This window comes from Lethenteron reissneri, unplaced genomic scaffold (genome assembly GCF_015708825.2).
Source record: "Lethenteron reissneri isolate LAM-NWPU_2019-01 unplaced genomic scaffold, ASM1570882v1 scaffold_1845, whole genome shotgun sequence".
Lineage (NCBI taxonomy): Eukaryota > Metazoa > Chordata > Hyperoartia > Petromyzontiformes > Petromyzontidae > Lethenteron > Lethenteron reissneri.
The window spans coordinates 582,508-604,191 of record NW_026891603.1 but is presented as its reverse complement, the minus strand read 5'-3'; positions in this window follow the sequence as shown (position 1 = coordinate 604,191).

The following is a 21,684-nucleotide window of genomic DNA, read 5'->3' as shown; positions in this document are numbered from 1 at the left end:
ATCTCCAATAAGCTGAGCTACTAACAGTAAGTAATCAATTACAATTCTATGTCGCAAAAAATATTATATGCTTCCAGCTAAACTTTTTTTCTCTTACATCACACGGATCTACCCCGTACTATATACTACCATAGACAAACCCAACATTAAATTACATACTGTATTACTATACACCACTCTATACCTTTGTAATAAAGGACTCTCAGGCGATGTTGGTCTCCGTCTGTCCTTAATTTATGTTCTTCTCCTCCGCACCCCGCTGGCCTCCTCCTCAGACCAGCGTCGTCTCTCCTCGCGCCCCGCGCACTCTGCAGCCACCCCGCTGCTCCGTGTGCTCCCGCACACTCTGCAGCCACTCTGCTGCCGTGCACTCCGCCCGCTCCGCTAGCCCTCCGCTAGCCCCGTGCAACCCACATGGTCCCGCTAGCTACTCTGCTAGCCCCGTGCAACCTCGCATGCCCTGTGCGCCCCGCACACTCTGCTCTCTCTCTCCGCACACCGCTAGCTGGCGGTGTGCCAGCCCTATCAGCCACGTGGCTGATGGCACGGCGGCCACCCAACGTGGTCTCCCTCTTCACTCCATCGACCGACTGCCCTGATCTCTTCCGGGCTTCCTCCTATAACCTCTCTCCCACGTGACCCTGACTCCTCCCTCTCACATGACCCTGACTCTGCCCCCACTCACCCCGACGACCAGGCTCCGCCTCCCCTATACTCCGGCCCGTGTGAGTGGTGCGGAGGCAGCGCCCACCCTGTCCTTGCTCGCATTACACCTTCGTCTATAATATTACCCTAAGTATTATTCTACCCATCCTAATGTATACCACACTGCTGTATATTCACTATACAATTACGATACTGTATATTACCTTATACATTGTATTAAACATTACAATTTTATACTATTTATACAATCTGCTATACACTATACCATTAACCGTCGCGTGAAAGATACTAAGAGGAAGCAACGAAATATGTCAATGGGAGAGTGGTGAAAGGAGACTTGCAGCGGAGCAAAGAATCCATTCCCTGTGGAGAATACAAGATATATAGTCAATGCCAGTGAGTGGACTGCGGTCTGAAAGTCACCGTAAATGTGAACACAATCAGTTAAGATCCGAAATGGTCTATTACGTCCTTCCAATGATTGCTGAGCCAGAATCCATCTTCTTGGTTGAAATTGTCTCTGGTGTTTGTATATGTGGATCGCCTCATGAACGAATCTCTCATGGTAGCCAGATGGCTTGCAGAGAACCTCTGTCTTGGAGAAGTCAATGTCATGTGAGCCCACTGAATTGTAACAGTGATCTGCCACGGCTGAGGTGTTTGTCCTACCGTGTTTCAGGTCTGCTTTATGTTCACGGATGCGGTCCGAGACATGTCGTTTGGTTTCTCCAATGTAACTGCTACCACAGAGGCAACTTAGTTTGTAGACGCCAGGGTACTGTATGCCTGGAACCACATCTTTTACAGACGGGACCAGATCACGGATTTTATGTACTGTGTTGAATCGGACCTGGATCTTGTGTTTAATCAGGATTTTGGAGATCTTTTTTGTGACCCCAGCAATGTAGGGTAAGGTGATGCTTTTGAAAGGCTCCTCAACAGGATCCTTCTTGATGGTTGGAGTGATGGCTTTGCGGATTGTGTAGTCGGAGTAACCATTAGCCTTAAGAGCTTGGCGTACATGTTTGAGTTCACTGGCAATGTGTTCCTGGTCGGAGATGCATTGGGCTCTATGGTATAGAATCTTGATGTGGGAGTTCTTCTGGGATGGATGGTGGTGGGAATCCGGTTTTTGGTAAGCATCCGTATGGGTGGCTTTCCTGTAGACAGAATGGCTCATTGAACCATCAGGTCTCCTTTAAATTAGGACATCCAAAAAGTGTAGCTTGCCATCTTTTTCGACTTCCATGGTGAATCTGATGGCTGGGTGAATGGAATTGATGTGGTCGAGGAATTAGTCTAGAGCAGGCCGGCCATGTGGCCAGATGACAAAAGTGTCATCTACGTACCTCTTCCAAAAGGTCGGGCGTAGAGTGGCAGTCTGGATGGCGTCAGTCTCAAATTTTTCCATGAAAACACTGGCTACAACCGGAGATAGGGGGGAGCCCATTGGGGTGCCCTCAGTTTGTTTGTAGAAAGTTCCATTCCAGGTGAAGTATGTATTGGTTAAGCAGTGTCTCACCAGGGGGGGTACCCCAGTATTCAGTCCTTGATTAACCAAGTCTTCAATGATTGCTATGGTGTCAGGTACAGGAACTTTGGTGAATAAGGAAACCACATCAAAACTGACAAGCAGGTCGTCTGGGGACAGTGAAATTATCTTGATTGTCGATACCAGGTCCGTAGAGTTTAGTACCACAGAGGTTCTTTTTCCAGTGAAAGGCCGCAGGATTTCAGACAAAAAACGAGCCAGTTTATAGGTGGGGGAGTTGATAGTAGAGACAATGGGACGAAGAGGTGTATCTTCTTTATGTATCTTTGGAAGGCTATATAATCTTGGTGGCCTGGCTGCAGAAGGTTTCAACGAGAACTGTTTGGTTTGATCAATTAATGCGGTTGAATCAGAAATGATTTTGTTGGTTTTAATGACGAGGCTGTTGGTGGGGTCTCTTTATTTTTGTATAGCTACCATCGTTGAGTAGTTCTTGAATTTTGTTGTTGAATTCTATTTTGTCCATGATGACAGTGGCATTGCCTTTGTCGGCTGAGAGGATGACAATGTCATCCCTCTTATTTAATTGAGCTAATTCAAAACGCTCATCTTTGCTGATGTTACTAGCTGGCATCTTAGCGTTTTTGAGGGTTGCAGCGATTTCAGATCTTGCTACGTCTGCAGCGATGTGACCCAGGCCCTTGAGAGCCACATCTACTCGGGCAATGATATCATTAACTGGTATGTGTCTAGGTGTGACTGCAAAGTTTAGTCCTTTAGCTAAAACGGATTTCAGACCATCAGAAATAGAACTGTTACTGCGATTAATTACGACTTTGTTAACGTCTAGCTTTTCAGTAGTATGTAACTGCAGCTACATACTATTAACATTCCTTCCCTTTGTTAATGCTACCCCCATCCCCTCCCTTTGATGCTGCTAATCCTGCATAATGCACGGGCATAATATGACTTTGAAACTCCTCCTATGCATTTCCCATAAATATGCTAAATTCCTCTTGATATGCAAATTCTTTTGTCAAGGCGCTCTTCTTCCACCCCTCTAACCCAGCTTAAATATACGCTCCAAGCTTGGTGGTGTTTCATTCTTCACCTGAGGACGGCTGCTTGCGTTGTGGCCGAAACGTCGTGAGAATTATTTTATTATGTTTTATTTTTATTATTTTATTACTTCCCTTATATGTGACTTTACCGAAAGAACCAAGAAGATGAATCCCTGCAGTCACGAACGCTTTAAATCGAAACAAAGCTCATGGTCGCGACTGTATAGTGCTCAGCTAATAGCAGCGGCCTAAGGGACTCAGCAATTATGATTCCGCGTCTGATTGACACTTGTTAAGGCCCTTCCCATTGTGCAATCCATAGCCTGAGCTGAAACTTTCGCACCCCCCTACAGCCACTGAAAGTATTATGGTAAACAAAGTGCACTCACTTCAAACATTGTCGTTTAATTGTACAAACAATTCCAATCATTTAAAACGTGATAACATGTCCTATTTTACGGAGTGGTTTATTCAGCAGTGCTTTAGTCAAAGGTAAGTGTTTCATAGTGGATAGTCCTACCATAAAATTTTGTAACGAGTTATGACATGTCACACGTGTAAAATGTTTTTTGGGATAGCTCGCACCTCCATATACCCCGCAGGGTCTTGTTTTGTTTGTAAAAAGTGGTATACCCCGCGAGTTATATGCGGGAAAATATGGTATGTAGAGTGGCATGGACTGATCATGTATATACATCCGTTGGCAAATGACAGACAAATTATTTTACCGGAGGCACTGCACAAAGGTGTGTTGTATCATGGACACAACCACATTTATATAGGGCATCAGGGGGTACATCCTACAATTCTCACTTAAATAGACATTATTCCTGACCTGTTATGTCGAAAGATGTAGAACAGGCATGTCCAAAGTCCGGCCCGTGGGCCAATCACGGCCCGCGGTCAGATTTCATACAGCCCACAGCTTCGGTCTTATAATGTGTTATTTATGGCTCGCTAGCTCTGTCAGAATAAATCATAAAACTTTAGAGATGTTATTCCTATTTCCGCCACACGGTGGCAGCACCATTCTAATGCTCTCTAATTTTGCATCCGTGCCACGAACCCTTCTCGAATCATTTCTGCCATGGCGACTGCAAAAAAAAAGAGAAAAGTTGACAGTGAGGGCCGCCGCTTTCAGGAGCGGTGGGAATTACAATACTTCTTCACTGGAAATCGAGGAAATTGTGTTTGTCTAATTTGTAAAGAGACGGATGCCTTATTTAAGGATTTCAACGTAAAGAGACACTACGAGACTAAGCATGCTACAACATACGACAACCTAACAGGGAGTGACCGCGCTGAAAAAGTAAAGCAACTTCAAGCTGCTCTGGCATCGCAGCAGCGATTCTTCATGCCGGCCCGTGAGTCAAAAGAAAACATCACCAAAGCCAGCTACGAAGTGGCCATATTAATAACTAAACATGGCAAACCTTTTACTGAAGGTGCGTTTATCAAAAACTGTGTCATTAAAATGGTGGAGAACATTTGCCCCGAGAAGAAGCAAGAATTTATTAATGTTTGCCTGGCACGCAACACTGTGGCACGGAGAGTTGAGGACATATCGTCAGATATTCCGAGACAACTGGGGGACAGGGAGTGGCTTTTGATTATTTTTCATTAACCTGCGATGAAAGCACCAATGCATCTGACACTGCACAACCACTTATTTTTTTAAGAGGAGTTGATGACAACATGAACGTGACAGTGGAGCTGCTTGACCTCAAAAGCCTTAAAGGGCAAACCAGAAGAACAGATGTATTCGTTTCTGTTTGTGAAGCTGTTGATGATATGAAACTACCACGGAGTAAAGTTTCTGGGATCATTACCGATGGTGCACCTGCCATGGCTGGTGAGTGAAGTGGATTGTCCACACTGATCTGCAATAAAGTCAGCGAAGAAGCAGGTAACGCTATTAAACTTCACTGTATCATTCACCAGCAGGCTCTCTGCGCCAAACTTCTGAAATTTGACGATGTTATGAAACCAGTGGCAAAGGCAATCAATTCTATTCGCTCTAAAGCTCTATACCACCGACAGTTTCAGCAGTTCTTGCGTGACATCCAGGCTGAATACGGTGACGTAATATATCAACGATGTGAGGTCGCTAAGTCGGGGATCCGCACTGCAGTGATTTTTCTCTCTCAAAGAGGAAATTGGACATTTTTTGGGTGAGAAGGGACAACCAATGGAAGAACTGTCCGATCCTGTATGGCTGGCAAATCTGGCTTTTTTGGTTGACATAACGAAGCATCTGAATGCGCTGAATGTTAACCTTCAAGGGAAAGATGCAGTGGTGAGCCAGCTATATGCTCACATCAAGGCCTTTGGAACCAAACTGCAACTTTTCCAAAGACACTTGTCCCAAACAGAGTTCTGCACCGCACACTTCCCAGCTTTGAAAGAGGTAATTTACCGTTTCTCACAGGACAACATCGGTGCGCAAATGAAGAGTTATGCAACAGCTATCGCATCTCTTTCTGTGGAATTTAACAAACGCTTTCAGGACTTTGCAGTTATTGAAAAGGACATGTTGCTTTTCTCTTCTCCCTTCTCCGTGGACCCTGATGATGCTCCTCCACAGCTGCATCTGGAGCTCATTGAGCTGCAGTTTGACGATAAGTGCCGCGGAAAACACCTGCAGTGTTCTCTTGTTGACTTTTACCGGCAGCTGTACAAAAGCAGGTTTCCAGAAATGCGGTCATTCGCTAAGAAAATTCTGAGGTTATTCGGCTCTACATATTTGTGTGAGCAAACATTCTCAGTCATGAACTTAAATAAGAACCGATTTAGGTCAAGGATGAGTGACTCCAAATTGCGTGGCATTTTATGCATCTCAACCACTGCCCTCAAGCCTGACCTGGTCTCTTTACTGAAATCTAGATCTCAGTATCACCCTTCTCATTAGTGTCAGAAAGTTATCTGTTCCTTGATCAATCTGAAATTAAGTGTTTTGAACGGTAACATCTGTCACTATTAACAGTGAAAAGCCTAAATCACACTAATGCACTTGGACTTATGGCACTTATGTTTTTATTAAACTCTTGAATAAGATTTGGTTATAACTGTTGATGTTATGTACCTGTAGATGTGACACAAACTCCTGCTTTCTGAAAGATCTTGTAAAAGACAAAATTCACTTGTTTTAAAGTTTAATGATAACAGACCACTTTGCATTACTTATAACTCCTGTTTAAAATGTTCATGAGGCAAATATATTTAACTCATGGAAATTTAAGGTATTCTATACAGTTTGTTCAATGTTATCTGACTAAATGAAAGGCAGAATTGTGTTTTTAGAGTTGTTCACGTCTGCCTGAGCGGCTTATATTTGGTTACATTGTCATTTGAAAAATAAAGGTAATTGTGACGATGATAATTGTTTTATAACAGTGTGTTTTCACGTAACTTTTGTGGTAAAAATGTCGGAAGGAACTATTGGCCCCCGGGCATCTTCACTTCATCAAATTTGGCCCTCTTTGCAAAAAGTTTTGACACCCCTGATGTAGAACAATGGGTCGCACTGTGTACTAAATGTACTGAAAGAATGGGACTCCCGAATTGCGGTGCTGAGTGCGAGCGTTGTTGGACGAAGCCCCGCTCCTGCAGAACGTGGGTGTGAGGTGGCGTTGTGGGGCAGTTCACGGGCAGCCAAGACGGTTGTCAGTGGGGGCACTTAACAGGCAGTCACGAGGCTCTCAGTTGGGGCAATGTAGGGAGTAGGAGAGTCGATATAAAAAGGGGTGAACTGGCAGTTGGGGACAGTTAAGCCTGGAGAGGTATAGGGAGTGGCGAGGTTGTGAGAGCTCCATACCGATTGTTACAATTGTGAAGTAATATACTTTGTTACATTAGTACCAATTCTGGTAAAAATATACACGTTTATCAGCGTATTCTGTTACTGTTAATGTATAGTAAAATTTAGGCGATGTTACACATACTGTACATGTGTTCCTCTTTCTGTCTTTCACTGTAATTCCAAATTTGCACTTTGACATTTTTCTTTGCACGGTTTCCAGTCTCTGTTCCTTATTCTTTGTCAGTTTTCCAAAATCACTCCAACCTCCTCTTGTCCACCACTAAGGCAGATACAGCTTTGACTTTGTCTATTTATACTGCAGTGTTTTTCCAGAGGCTTTGCAAGAAGATCACCTGTTTTCTGACCAAGTATAAGAAGTCTTCAATACAATAAAAATGTAATCCAATAAATGGGAGCTGATCAAGGCACTACACTCCAACTTGACACGCCTGCTGTCCCAACTACCAGCACCGATAGATACTCACCAACAAGAATATGCGGGTATGTCCATCATTGAAGGGGGATCAGGAACATACTGACAATTTTAAATTCAAAGGTGAGTGGGATGGTGTGCAGTTTGTCAGTAACATGAAGGTGCGATGACCTTCATTAAGATGATCCATATAGGTGGTCCAACTATTGTATGAACATGTCTAACCTGCGTTTGTCCTAGGAAATATTTTGGTATAAAATATAACATCACGTTCCCATCCACACAATGAAATGACCTCACACGGTGCATGATTGTAACGTAGTGAGATAACCTCACAGATCATCACGCCATTGGGAGGCACACACACCTTGGTCGCTAGGGCCAGGTGCAAGGGGAATCCTAAATCTATGGTGACTCTTTAAATAATTTCACCACTTTCCTTCAAGATGAATACCTAACAGCAGCACAACTTTAGACTAAACTCTTGTTCATATGGAGTCACATTCATGAGAGTTTTTGTGCCCCCACATTACAAAACAACGAACAGAGTTAATAGATTAAAGCTTTACACCTTCAATTGGAAACTGTTAACATCAAGGGATTGCGTTTAAATTCATTTACAAGCATCAACCCAAGTCACACCTTTGCCAATAACACTGCCTTTTAACCAAAACGACACACAGTGTAGCCTGGCAGTAGGTCTAAGCAGTGGGTCGGACGAATTTCCGATGCCTGGGACATCAGTCTGTTTTAAGCGACAAGCCTTGTGCTCGTGTTTGTGCAGTAAGTGAAAGAAACCGAGCAATGGTTCGGCAGCGAGAGGCGAATGAGCACGTGCTGGAGCTGGTTGGGGTGAAAGGACGTCCAAAGGTCAAGCAGTTATGTATGGCGCTGTGGGATCTCAGGAGATCCTACCCACACCTGGAGGACATATTTGAGCAATTTTAAATGGGAAGCAGGGGGAGGTGTTGCGGTAGTTAGCATATTTCATAAACCATGGCAGTCAACCCAATGCTTTATCTCTCTCCTTGTTTTGTCTTGAGCTACCTATCTTTGTAACTCCCCACCTTGATCTTTCTTCTCAAGTTCTTGTAAAAGCCTTACTCAACCCATGACATCTTATTAACGCCAATCTACTGCACCTTCAAGTGCAGTTTGGTGCTGGCACTGCTGGCGCCTGCAACCTGTATGAGCAGCAGGAGTGGAACAGGCAGTGGCAGCAGTAGCAGCAGCAATGCCAGCACTGTCAGCGCCATCACCGGCAGCGCCATCACCGGCAGCACCAGAAGAAGCGTGTGCCCGTGTGTGTGTGTGTGCAGAGCCTGTAATTGTCTGCGCATTTGAACCCGGATGAAGTCACTACAACGAAGTGCTCACTCTGTACTGTGCAATAGTCCGAGTGAACAAATGAATAAATAAATGCGTATCCACATTTCCTCTCCTATCTGTATGGGATAGAGTGTTGCTCCGGGTGCTTCAGTTCCATCCCACGTGCATGAACACGCATTCATTCTATGAAAACATCTATGTGCCTGTGTTTGTGAATTGTGCAGTATTGTGAGATGCAGTTGCAAAACTGATGCCGTATGAAACCTCAACATTATTAGTCCTTCCATGCATTTTGGGGTATTGCATTTGTGTCATAAGTATAACTTACTTCTGTGTCGTTCCGATCTTCTGATTATTCATGATGGGAGGAAGTGACCATCAGGTCTGGTTCACAACTGCTTCTACAGCTATGTCGACTTAATGATTGTGTAGTGTCCAGCTCAGAGACACTCGGAGACGGCGTGGAGGCAACACGTTTATTACAACTTTCCCTAATGCACACGAAAGGCTATAGCTGCCCCTTTGTCAGTCTACCTTCGGGAGGTAACTCCTCCGGGCTAATCCTCCCTAGCAGTAGGAGTAGCTAGCCACGACCAGACCCTGGCTTGGGTCCGGGTCTCGTCTATCGGCAGGTCTTCTCCCGGCATCACGGCTTCTGGCTTCTCCCCGTCGGCAGACCCCCCCTGTTCGGGGGTCCGGTTTATATTCCCGGCCTATGGAGCTCCGTACGCTTCTTTTCACGCCTCCCTTCTCGGGCTTCTTAGAGGGGAGAATCTCGTCTCAGCCCCAGGGCCCCCTACTCTTCAGAGGCTGGCACTGCACGCAGAACACTGCGCTCTTCCTGCACGTGGGTACGTGCGGGGACCATGGGAAGGTTCTAAGGGGGGCGTGGCTAAAGGCGGAGCTTAGCTCCGCCGGGTGTGATATAAGGAGAGGCAGGGGGAGGACTCGGGGTTGGTGTGGAAGCCTGGGGTCCGGACTGCATCTCCGTCACCTCGTCACGCCACCAGCTACGTGGCAACCTCGAGGGGCGAAGCCCTCTCGACTCCCTGCGCGCCGCCAGCCAACGGTGTGCGAGAGAGAGCGAGGGGAGCCGCGCGGGAACGGAGGACGAGTGACCGCGCGCATTACGGCGAGAGAGAAGGAGAGAGGGTGATCATCCAGAAAGGGGGTGCGGAGCCGAGCAGTGATCATTGATAACGAAAAGACGCGAGTCTCAACCGGTCGTGGAAGTCGTTCATTACACATGCATCACGCACCATAACAAGGGAATTGTGTATGGTCGCGCTACCATGAGACAGCCGAGTGTTTTATTTTGATCATGTGATTCTGAGATCCAATCATTGACGTTTTCTAACTATTTGATACGCATTTGATGAGAACGCAATCTGTGCGAATATTGCCACTTTGAGGTGTGCCTATTCTGGTTTAGCCACGTGATCCTGAGATGCTATTATGATCATCCAGTACGGATTGAGGAGTACGTATATTTGCATGGGCACTGTTGGAATTCTGATGATGAGAGTTGTTGGATGTTTAAAGTTGCTTAGATGAAAAACAGATTTCCGAGTGCTTCTTTACTAAATTCGTCATTGTCGTAATGACGAACTGTATCCTGCGGTGAGATCTGAATCCCGAAAACCTGACAATTTCACAACTAACTATTGAAGCGAGAATCATAAATTCTGAAGCGAGAATCATAAATGTTGAGCGAGTATCATGCATTTTGAAGCGAGAATCATCAATGTTTAAGCCAAAATCATAAATGTTAAAGCGAGAATCGTTGATCTTATCACGATCGGTGATGCATACCCCGAGACCACGAGAGAGCCAATAAACAATCGCACAACATAATAACGACACACACACACATAATCACACATACAAATCCTTAGACAACACATAATCACACATACAAACCCTTAGACAACACATAATCGCACAAGCGTCGTGGTGACTTCACCACGACGCTTGTGCCAGGCTATGTGCACGTTGAGGCCACGTGAAGTGTCGAACAACCGCTGGCAGGTCACGGGGCAGACCCAGCTTCCACGGGTCGACTGACTGAGATGACTGGCTGATGCACCACCTGTGCCCCCTCCTGTGCCAACTTGCTGTGCTTTATCCACCCGGCGCTCCGCTCGTTGTTGTGAGCATCGCTCCTCCGCCCTCCGTTGTTGTTGGAGGGCGACTGCCTCCAACTGCCCAGTAGCGTCCTTTACGAGCCTCCTCCACAGAGGCCGATCTTGACATCGATGGTACCAGTCATCGGCAAGTCCACTCAGGTACACATCCTCCTGTACCACATCACTCCATTTCTTCTCTAGCCCGTGCCACGCCCGTTTAGCCCCCTCGATCCGGTCGAACCAAAGCTGTTTAGGAATGCACAAACACTAACACATACATTAATCATATAACACATTTTTAACACATTGTAGAGGTGATACGCGCTGGGATTAGAGATCGTATGCCAGCGCGTAATGATTGGCTGTGTAGGTGGTGACGTGCGCTGACAGTGGAGGATCAGGGGTCAGCGCGGGGTCGTGGGTTACGGGGTACTGATTGGCTGTGGACCGGTGACGTGCTGAGAGGGAGTGATCGGGTGGCAGCGCGGTGTGATTGGTGGAGGAGTGTTAACACGCGCTGGGGAAAACGGATCGTAGAGAGAGTGCGTCGTGATTGGTTCATTAAGGAGCGATGCTCACGTTGAAGTACGCATCAGCTCCGCCTCTCGTGAGCAGGGGCTATAAAAGGGGATGCACACAGGCGTGAGGGCAGTGTGTAACCAGCGAAGAATGAAGACGGGGATGAAGACCTAGGGCCCTGCGGTACCTAGTCCCGCTGTCCTAACGGGACCGGGACTCTGTGTAACCCAGAGGCGAGTGTAGTGTGTGTAGCCAGAGGCATAAGGTCTACACGAGCCGAATGCAGTGTGTGTAGCCAGGGACATAGGGTCTACACGAGTCGAGTGTATTGTGTAGCCAGAGGCATAGGGTCTACACGAGTGAAGGGTATCGTGTGTAGCCAGAGGCCTAGAGTTTACACGAGAGTAGTGGAGTGTGAAGTAATTGAAGGAGACTAGTTTAACACGTAGGCTTTCGCGACCAATGTTATTCATAATCAACGATTTTTGGGTTTAGATCGCGTTTATTTATAAATGTGTCGTAACCCTCCACCACCCGACACGGCCAATCAGTAAAAAATGTGTCACGTTGACAAAGACAAATAGTTCACTGCTTTAGCCCACCGGTGTGTTGAAGCAACAACATTCACAATTTGAGTACGACGTTTCGCTGGTAATTACAACCAGCATCATCGGGCAATTCGCCAGAATGGTGAGGCTCTCCTGTGTCTCCCGTTCTTATATAGAGCAGCAGCAGGATGACGTCATCATTAACTCATTAACTCATCAGGTGCAAAGATTCAAGGGGGGGAGTGATTGTAATTATATACTAGATTAGTAATCAGGCTATTGTTACGATGCGAGTTGTAGATTAGTAATCATTTGGAATGTGTTTTTATTGTGATTATGCTACATTAGTAATCAGTTAGTGGTTGTTTCCCTTATAAGTAATTGTAATGTATCTTATTTAATAATACGCTTCCAGGCCGCACTAAGCCTGTAGCTGTCTGAGCGATTGAAGTTATTTCTGTTTCTCTCAATTTCAATCGATTCTCTAATTAGTCTTTGCCAGTAGTAACTAGTTTTACACAACACTTCCACGTTGTCAAAATCAATTGAGTGTCCCTGTTGGCATGCATGTTCTGCTACTGCCGACAGTTGTGTTTGTGATAGTTTAATATTTCTCTGGTGTTCTTTTAGTCTTACACTAACGTTACGCCCTGTCTGTCCAATATAGCATCTGCCACATACACAATTAATCCGATATACACCTTCTGTTGATAATTTAGGTAATTCGTCTTTAGTGCATGTTACTAGTTGTTGAATTTTGTGTACTGTACCAAATCTTACTGTAATGTTTTGCTTTTGCAAAACACGGGCTAATTTATCAGTTACTCCTGAGATAAATGGTATTTTTATTGTTTTAATAATCTGATCGCTTTCAGCAGTGTTGCTTTGCGATCGTGATTTGGCTTTTAGTGCTCTGTTAATTTGAGCATTATTGTAGCCATTCTGTCTTAGTGCTTCTTTAACATGTTTAATCTCTCTCACTAGACTTTCACCATCTGACACTGTTTTAGCCCGATGTATGAGCGTCTTGATAAGAGAGGATTTCTGAGCTGGGTGATGTTGCGAATCTGCATTCAGATAGGCATCAGTGTGCGTTGGCTTTCTGTAAACGCTGTGTGTTATTTTACCGTTTGGGCCATGCCCAAGTAAAATATCCAGGAACGGGAGTGTGTTATTCACCTCCATTTCCATGGTGAACTGAATGGCCGGGTTTTGTGCATTGAGATGATTTAGAAAATCGTTAAGTGTATCTTTACCATGTGGCCAGACAACCAAAGTGTCATCCACATATCTAAACCAAAAGGATGGTTTTAATGTGCTCGAGGCAAGTGCTCTGGTTTCAAAGTTTTCCATGTACAAATTTGCTATAGCAGGAGATAAAGGAGAGCCCATTGCTGCTCCCTCCCTTTGTTTAAAGAATTCGCCTCTCCATAAGAAGTAAGTGTTATTTAAACAATGGTCTGCGAGTTTCGGAATATCTTTTGGTAAACCTGTATTCTTTACCAGTGTATCAAGTAATTTAAGCGACTCGCTCACTGGAACCTTAGTGAATAGCGAAATCACATCAAAACTCACCAAAATATCATTAGGGTTAAGTTTAATATCTTTGATCATATTCACAAGATGTTCTGAATTTCTTATGAATGATGATGTCCTACCGATGTAAGGCTGAATTTGTTTAGTTACATATTTTGCTAATTTATAGGTGGCAGAGCCAATTGTACTGACTATAGGTCGTAAAGGGATGCCGACTTTATGGATCTTTGGAAGCCCATACAGTCTAGGTGGTTTTGAAGCCCTTGGCTTCATTAGGAATTGCTCATTTTTTGGGATTAATGAATTTGCAATGATTGCAGTAGTCTTACGTTCCAAAGTATTAGTTGGATCTCGTTTAATTTTAATGTAGGTACTCTCCTCTAATAAATCTTTAATTTTATTATCATAATCGGCTCGTGACATCACTACTGTAGTGCGGCCCTTGTCAGCTGCTAGGATTTGAATATCTTTGTTTAGACGAAGCTCTCTTAAGGCTTTTGCCTCGTTCGAGCTAATATTTACTTTAGGTACTTTACTATTCTCAATAATTTTGGCAACCTCGTGTCTAGTCATCTCTGCCTCATTATGTGGAAGGAGTCTTACTGCTGATTCTACCTCAGCAATTATCTCATCCACTGGAATTGTGCGTGGGGTAACGGCAAAGTTAAGGCCTTTAGAAAGGACAGAAATCATGTCAGTGGTTAAATCAGTGTTAGTCAAGTTCATTACGGTTTTGTTTTCAAATTGTTCGTTTTTAATAGGGATTTGTTTATTGTAAAGTCTAGAAAATTTGTTAATTTGGTTAGCATTTGTTAGATTAAACACATTATCAGCCGATTGTTGTGTTATAGTATCGATTATATTCCAATCATGCATGGACACACTATTGCTTATATTTAAATGTAAATGCTTTAGCGATTCAGAAATGTTGGATAATTCACTCCTGTTGTGTTGTATTCTCTCTATTAATAATAATTCGCTAGCTTTGTGTAGTATTTTGTTAGCCTTAGAAGACTTTATGTGATGTGTTATTTTAACTGCGTTTGGTATTACCTTCGAATCTCTGCACCTTTTGAGGAACGCCAATGAAGATATCAATTTCATCCGCTTAATGCGGAGCTTCTCCAATTTTCTGGTTTTAAAAAAAGTATCCTCCCCATAGAGGTTAGTCAGTTTAACACGTAGGCTTTCGCGACCAATGTTATTCATAATCAACGATTTTTGGGTTTAGATCGCGTTTATTTATAAATGTGTCGTAACCCTCCACCACCCGACACGGCCAATCAGTAAAAAATGTGTCACGTTGACAAAGACAAATAGTTCACTGCTTTAGCCCACCGGTGTGTTGAAGCAACAACATTCACAATTTGAGTACGACGTTTCGCTGGTAATTACAACCAGCATCATCGGGCAATTCGCCAGAATGGTGAGGCTCTCCTGTGTCTCCCGTTCTTATATAGAGCAGCAGCAGGATGACGTCATCATTAACTCATTAACTCATCAGGTGCAAAGATTCAAGGGGGGGAGTGATTGTAATTATATACTAGATTAGTAATCAGGCTATTGTTACGATGCGAGTTGTAGATTAGTAATCATTTGGAATGTGTTTTTATTGTGATTATGCTACATTAGTAATCAGTTAGTGGTTGTTTCCCTTATAAGTAATTGTAATGTATCTTATTTAATAATACGCTTCCAGGCCGCACTAAGCCTGTAGCTGTCTGAGCGATTGAAGTTATTTCTGTTTCTCTCAATTTCAATCGATTCTCTAATTAGTCTTTGCCAGTAGTAACTAGTTTTACACAACACTTCCACGTTGTCAAAATCAATTGAGTGTCCCTGTTGGCATGCATGTTCTGCTACTGCCGACAGTTGTGTTTGTGATAGTTTAATATTTCTCTGGTGTTCTTTTAGTCTTACACTAACGTTACGCCCTGTCTGTCCAATATAGCATCTGCCACATACACAATTAATCCGATATACACCTTCTGTTGATAATTTAGGTAATTCGTCTTTAGTGCATGTTACTAGTTGTTGAATTTTGTGTACTGTACCAAATCTTACTGTAATGTTTTGCTTTTGCAAAACACGGGCTAATTTATCAGTTACTCCTGAGATAAATGGTATTTTTATTGTTTTAATAATCTGATCGCTTTCAGCAGTGTTGCTTTGCGATCGTGATTTGGCTTTTAGTGCTCTGTTAATTTGAGCATTATTGTAGCCATTCTGTCTTAGTGCTTCTTTAACATGTTTAATCTCTCTCACTAGACTTTCACCATCTGACACTGTTTTAGCCCGATGTATGAGCGTCTTGATAAGAGAGGATTTCTGAGCTGGGTGATGATGCGAATCTGCATTCAGATAGGCATCAGTGTGCGTTGGCTTTCTGTAAACGCTGTGTGTTATTTTACCGTTTGGGCCATGCCCAAGTAAAATATCCAGGAACGGGAGTGTGTTATTCACCTCCATTTCCATGGTGAACTGAATGGCCGGGTTTTGTGCATTGAGATGATTTAGAAAATCGTTAAGTGTATCTTTACCATGTGGCCAGACAACCAAAGTGTCATCCACATATCTAAACCAAAAGGATGGTTTTAATGTGCTCGAGGCAAGTGCTCTGGTTTCAAAGTTTTCCATGTACAAATTTGCTATAGCAGGAGATAAAGGAGAGCCCATTGCTGCTCCCTCCCTTTGTTTAAAGAATTCGCCTCTCCATAAGAAGTAAGTGTTATTTAAACAATGGTCTGCGAGTTTCGGAATATCTTTTGGTAAACCTGTATTCTTTACCAGTGTATCAAGTAATTTAAGCGACTCGCTCACTGGAACCTTAGTGAATAGCGAAATCACATCAAAACTCACCAAAATATCATTAGGGTTAAGTTTAATATCTTTGATCATATTCACAAGATGTTCTGAATTTCTTATGAATGATGATGTCCTACCGATGTAAGGCTGAATTTGTTTAGTTACATATTTTGCTAATTTATAGGTGGCAGAGCCAATTGTACTGACTATAGGTCGTAAAGGGATGCCGACTTTATGGATCTTTGGAAGCCCATACAGTCTAGGTGGTTTTGAAGCCCTTGGCTTCATTAGGAATTGCTCATTTTTTGGGATTAATGAATTTGCAATGATTGCAGTAGTCTTACGTTCCAAAGTATTAGTTGGATCTCGTTTAATTTTAATGTAGGTACTCTCCTCTAATAAATCTTTAATTTTATTATCATAATCGGCTCGTGACATCACTACTGTAGTGCGGCCCTTGTCAGCTGCTAGGATTTGAATATCTTTGTTTAGACGAAGCTCTCTTAAGGCTTTTGCCTCGTTCGAGCTAATATTTACTTTAGGTACTTTACTATTCTCAATAATTTTGGCAACCTCGTGTCTAGTCATCTCTGCCTCATTATGTGGAAGGAGTCTTACTGCTGATTCTACCTCAGCAATTATCTCATCCACTGGAATTGTGCGTGGGGTAACGGCAAAGTTAAGGCCTTTAGAAAGGACAGAAATCATGTCAGTGGTTAAATCAGTGTTAGTCAAGTTCATTACGGTTTTGTTTTCAAATTGTTCGTTTTTAATAGGGATTTGTTTATTGTAAAGTCTAGAAAATTTGTTAATTTGGTTAGCATTTGTTAGATTAAACACATTATCAGCCGATTGTTGTGTTATAGTATCGATTATATTCCAATCATGCATGGACACACTATTGCTTATATTTAAATGTAAATGCTTTAGCGATTCAGAAATGTTGGATAATTCACTCCTGTTGTGTTGTATTCTCTCTATTAATAATAATTCGCTAGCTTTGTGTAGTATTTTGTTAGCCTTAGAAGACTTTATGTGATGTGTTATTTTAACTGCGTTTGGTATTACCTTCGAATCTCTGCACCTTTTGAGGAACGCCAATGAAGATATCAATTTCATCCGCTTAATGCGGAGCTTCTCCAATTTTCTGGTTTAAAAAAAAAAAAAAAAAAAAAAAAAAAAAAAGTATCCTCCCCATAGAGGTTAGTCAGTTTAACACGTAGGCTTTCGCGACCAATGTTATTCATAATCAACGATTTTTGGGTTTAGATCGCGTTTATTTATAAATGTGTCGTAACCCTCCACCACCCGACACGGCCAATCAGTAAAAAATGTGTCACGTTGACAAAGACAAATAGTTCACTGCTTTAGCCCACCGGTGTGTTGAAGCAACAACATTCACAATTTGAGTACGACGTTTCGCTGGTAATTACAACCAGCATCATCGGGCAATTCGCCAGAATGGTGAGGCTCTCCTGTGTCTCCCGTTCTTATATAGAGCAGCAGCAGGATGACGTCATCATTAACTCATTAACTCATCAGGTGCAAAGATTCAAGGGGGGGAGTGATTGTAATTATATACTAGATTAGTAATCAGGCTATTGTTACGATGCGAGTTGTAGATTAGTAATCATTTGGAATGTGTTTTTATTGTGATTATGCTACATTAGTAATCAGTTAGTGGTTGTTTCCCTTATAAGTAATTGTAATGTATCTTATTTAATAATACGCTTCCAGGCCGCACTAAGCCTGTAGCTAATCTACAACTCGCATCGTAACAATAGCCTGATTACTAATCTAGTATATAATTACAATCACTCCCCCCCTTGAATCTTTGCACCTGATGAGTTAATGATGACGTCATCCTGCTTCTGCTCTATATAAGAACGGGAGACACAGGAGAGCCTCACCATTCTGGCGAATTGCCCGATGATGCTGGTTGTAATTACCAGCGAAACGTCGTACTCAAATTGTGAATGTTGTTGCTTCAACACACCGGTGGGCTAAAGCAGTGAACTATTTGTCTTTGTCAACGTGACACATTTTTTACTGATTGGCCGTGTCGGGTGGTGGAGGGTTACGACACATTTATAAATAAACGCGATCTAAACCCAAAAATCGTTGATTATGAAGGAGACTACACGTTGTATTTTGATACGTAAAGATTTAATAAAAGTGTGTTCCCGTCAAGAAGTTCCTGCCGTCAATTCCCATACTTCAACTGGCGTCAGAAGTGAAACGGTCTTCCAAGCATGGATACAAGGAGGAACCGTCGGACCCAAGGGATTGACCACGGGGACAACCTCGACGACGCGGGTCAACTGGCATCGGGGGGTGAGGAAGAGGAGTTGCCCACGGGGCAGGATCCGCCGACGGCGCCGGACGAGCCACGGGGGACTGACGCCGTGCTTCGCGAAGCGCACTCCCGTCTGGCGGAGCTGCTGCTCGCCGCCGCGTCCATCTTGGCGGAGATCAGCTCGTCGGGAGGAGCGGGAACGGCGGCCGACGTTCTGCAGGGTCGCCCTGCAGATTCCCGCCAAAACGATTTGGCGATGGCCGCCATTTCATCTGCACCGACTTTTGGCGGGAACGGCCATCACCACGTGGCAGCGGTTCTCCATGCGCGCCCGCTGACGTCACCAACGCGCGCGGCGGACCGCCATCACACACCCGCCGATGGGGCCGCCATCTTACACACCGACGGGGCGGCAGAGAGGAAGCACGAGGAGGAGGACGACTTCATTTTTCAGCAGCGCCTTCCCACGTTGTCAGCCTTCAAGGCGGAAGGCGGGGATTGGAGCCAATTTCAGCGCAGATTTTTGGCGCATCAGGAGATGTCCGCCTGGTCCGACGCTACGGCACTGCGGGCACTGCCTGCCATGCTGGATGACAACGCGCTCGCGGCCTTCACGTCCGCACGCAGGTCGGACCGCTCCACGCTCAAAGATGCGCTGGCTCTCATGGCCAAGGTCTATGGTCCTCCCTCCGCATGCCGCCATCATTTTTATGCAAGACGGAAGGCGGACACGGAGACCGTGCTCGCCTACCGCACGGCGTTGCTTGCTCTCGCCGACGCCGCGTTCCCTCGTATGGACGAGGAGGGCCAAGATGCCATGGTTTTGGAGCAGCTGCTCAAGTTGGCGCAGGACCTGGGGGTCCCCATCAACACGGCCGATGAGACCGATATTTCATCCTTACGGGTCGCCACAAGCATACAAGCGCACGAGGTCCTTCAACGTAAACAGGGAGTCGTCTGCAACGCTGCCGTGGCCTCAACTCCGGGCCCAGTTGTCACCGTGCCCCAAGTCGTCAGCCCACGAGAGGAGGCATTCATCGCGGGACGACCGGGGAACTGGAGATCGGGGGGTCGTTCGCCTCTGCGAGCGGCCCGCAAGCTGGAGCAACCGAGATCTCCGACGACTGTCATCACCTGCTATAACTGCGGCCTCCGGGGCCACGTGGCCTCCGGTTGCCGCGCCCCACGTCAGCGCGCCATGGGACCTCGGCTGGACGACGACCAAGGCCCCAAGTCGTCCCTGCAAACCCCGGCAAGTCGCGGCACCTCACATGCTCGGCCCGCATACTCGGCACATATGGGTCGTCGCGTTGCGGCGGGGGAGAGCCGAGTAGAGTTCGGGGATTCGGTTCAGAGAGGGCGATTCGGCCGGGACCGGGGAGACATTAAATGGTCGGAATTGGGGCACAGAATAGTGGCTGCCTCAGCGGGTTCATCCGTCGTTACCGGATCTATTGATGGGGTCGAGGTCAGGGTGTTAGTGGACACGGGGGCATCGGCGACTATTATATCGGATCTCATTTATAATATTCTCCCTGTACAATGTCGTCCGCTTCTTCCGGTGGATGTGCCATTTTACGCCGCTAACGGGGGATCATTGGGCATTATCGGTCAGATTAGGGCGTCCATTTGCATTGGTGATATCAAATTGTCGGGACCCGTTTTTGTTTCGTCCTCCCTGGCGGTCCCTTGTCTATTGGGCACTGATTTTCTGGCAAAAATGCCCATCAAAATTCTCATTGATCAGCGTTGCATTGAACTACCATCGGGTCGCCGTATTTCATTTTTGACGAGCCCTAATGAAATTCGGACGGCGTGCGCTACCATACAGGCGTTAGCGACACAGACCGTGCACGTGCCCCCGGGTTCACAAATGTTAATTCCCCTCCGGTTGCGGAAGCCATGGGTGAAGGAGGCCTCTGAACAGGGCATGCTTTTGGGTCCTTCTAATAGGGCTGTTGGTGGTCTCGATTTGTCGGTGGCTCACACTTTGGTGGGGGCTGACAGGGATCCGTTTGTGATGGTTTTGAACGCTGGTGCGCGGCCGGCCGTCATTCAGCAGGGCACCGTGCTAGCTCACGCGGCGCGGGTCCCTGCGGAGGAGAGGCTGGTTGCGCAGGCGGATGCGAGTCCCACGGAAAACGTTACATTGAGGGAGGACCTCGATTGGGTTGATTCGCTGTGCGCGGACTCTGATGATTTGTCAGCGGTACAGTTGGGTGCGCTGCGCGGGTTGCTCATTGAATTTTCGGATGTCTTCAGTAAACATAAGTATGACATTGGGTGCACGGACCTGCTACGCCACCACATTGAAACGGGCGATGCGGCACCGGTCAGGCAAAATCCCTTCCGACTGAGTCCTGCTGAGAAGGAACATGTTCAGTCGGCAGTTAACGATATGCTAGAAGCCGACATTATTTCGCCTTCCTCCAGTCCTTGGGGAGCGCCTATTGTGCTCGTTAAAAAGCAGGACGGGTCCCTGCGATTTTGTGTCGATTTCCGTCGCCTGAATAAGATCTCTGTGGCCGACGCGTATCCGCTCCCCAGGATGGACGAGTCTCTCGACGCATTGTCTGGTGCGCGATACTTTTCGACTCTTGATTTATTATCCGGATTCTGGCAGTTGCCACTCGACGAAGAGTCTAAGCCTAAGACCGCATTTCGGACTCCAGGGGGCCTGTTTCAGTTTAACCGGTTACCCATGGAACTTCACTCCTCTCCGGCGACGTTTCAGCGTCTTATGGAATTGGTTTTGTCGGGCTTGCAGTGGGATACGTGCCTCATTTACCTTGACGATGTCATTGTTTTCGGTAAAACGTTTGAAGAACACCTCCAGCGATTGAGGGGGGTGTTCTTGCGAATGCGATCGGCTAAATTAAAGTTTAAACCGGCCAAATGCCACCTTTTTCGTAAATCCGTGAGGTACTTGGGTCACATTGTCGACTCTTCGGGGATTTCTACCGATCCTGCGAAGACGGACTGTGTCAGTTCGTGGCCAACGCCCACGTCAGTGTCAGACGTACGCAGTTTCATCGGTTTTGCTTCGTATTATCGCCGATTCGTTGAGCACTTTG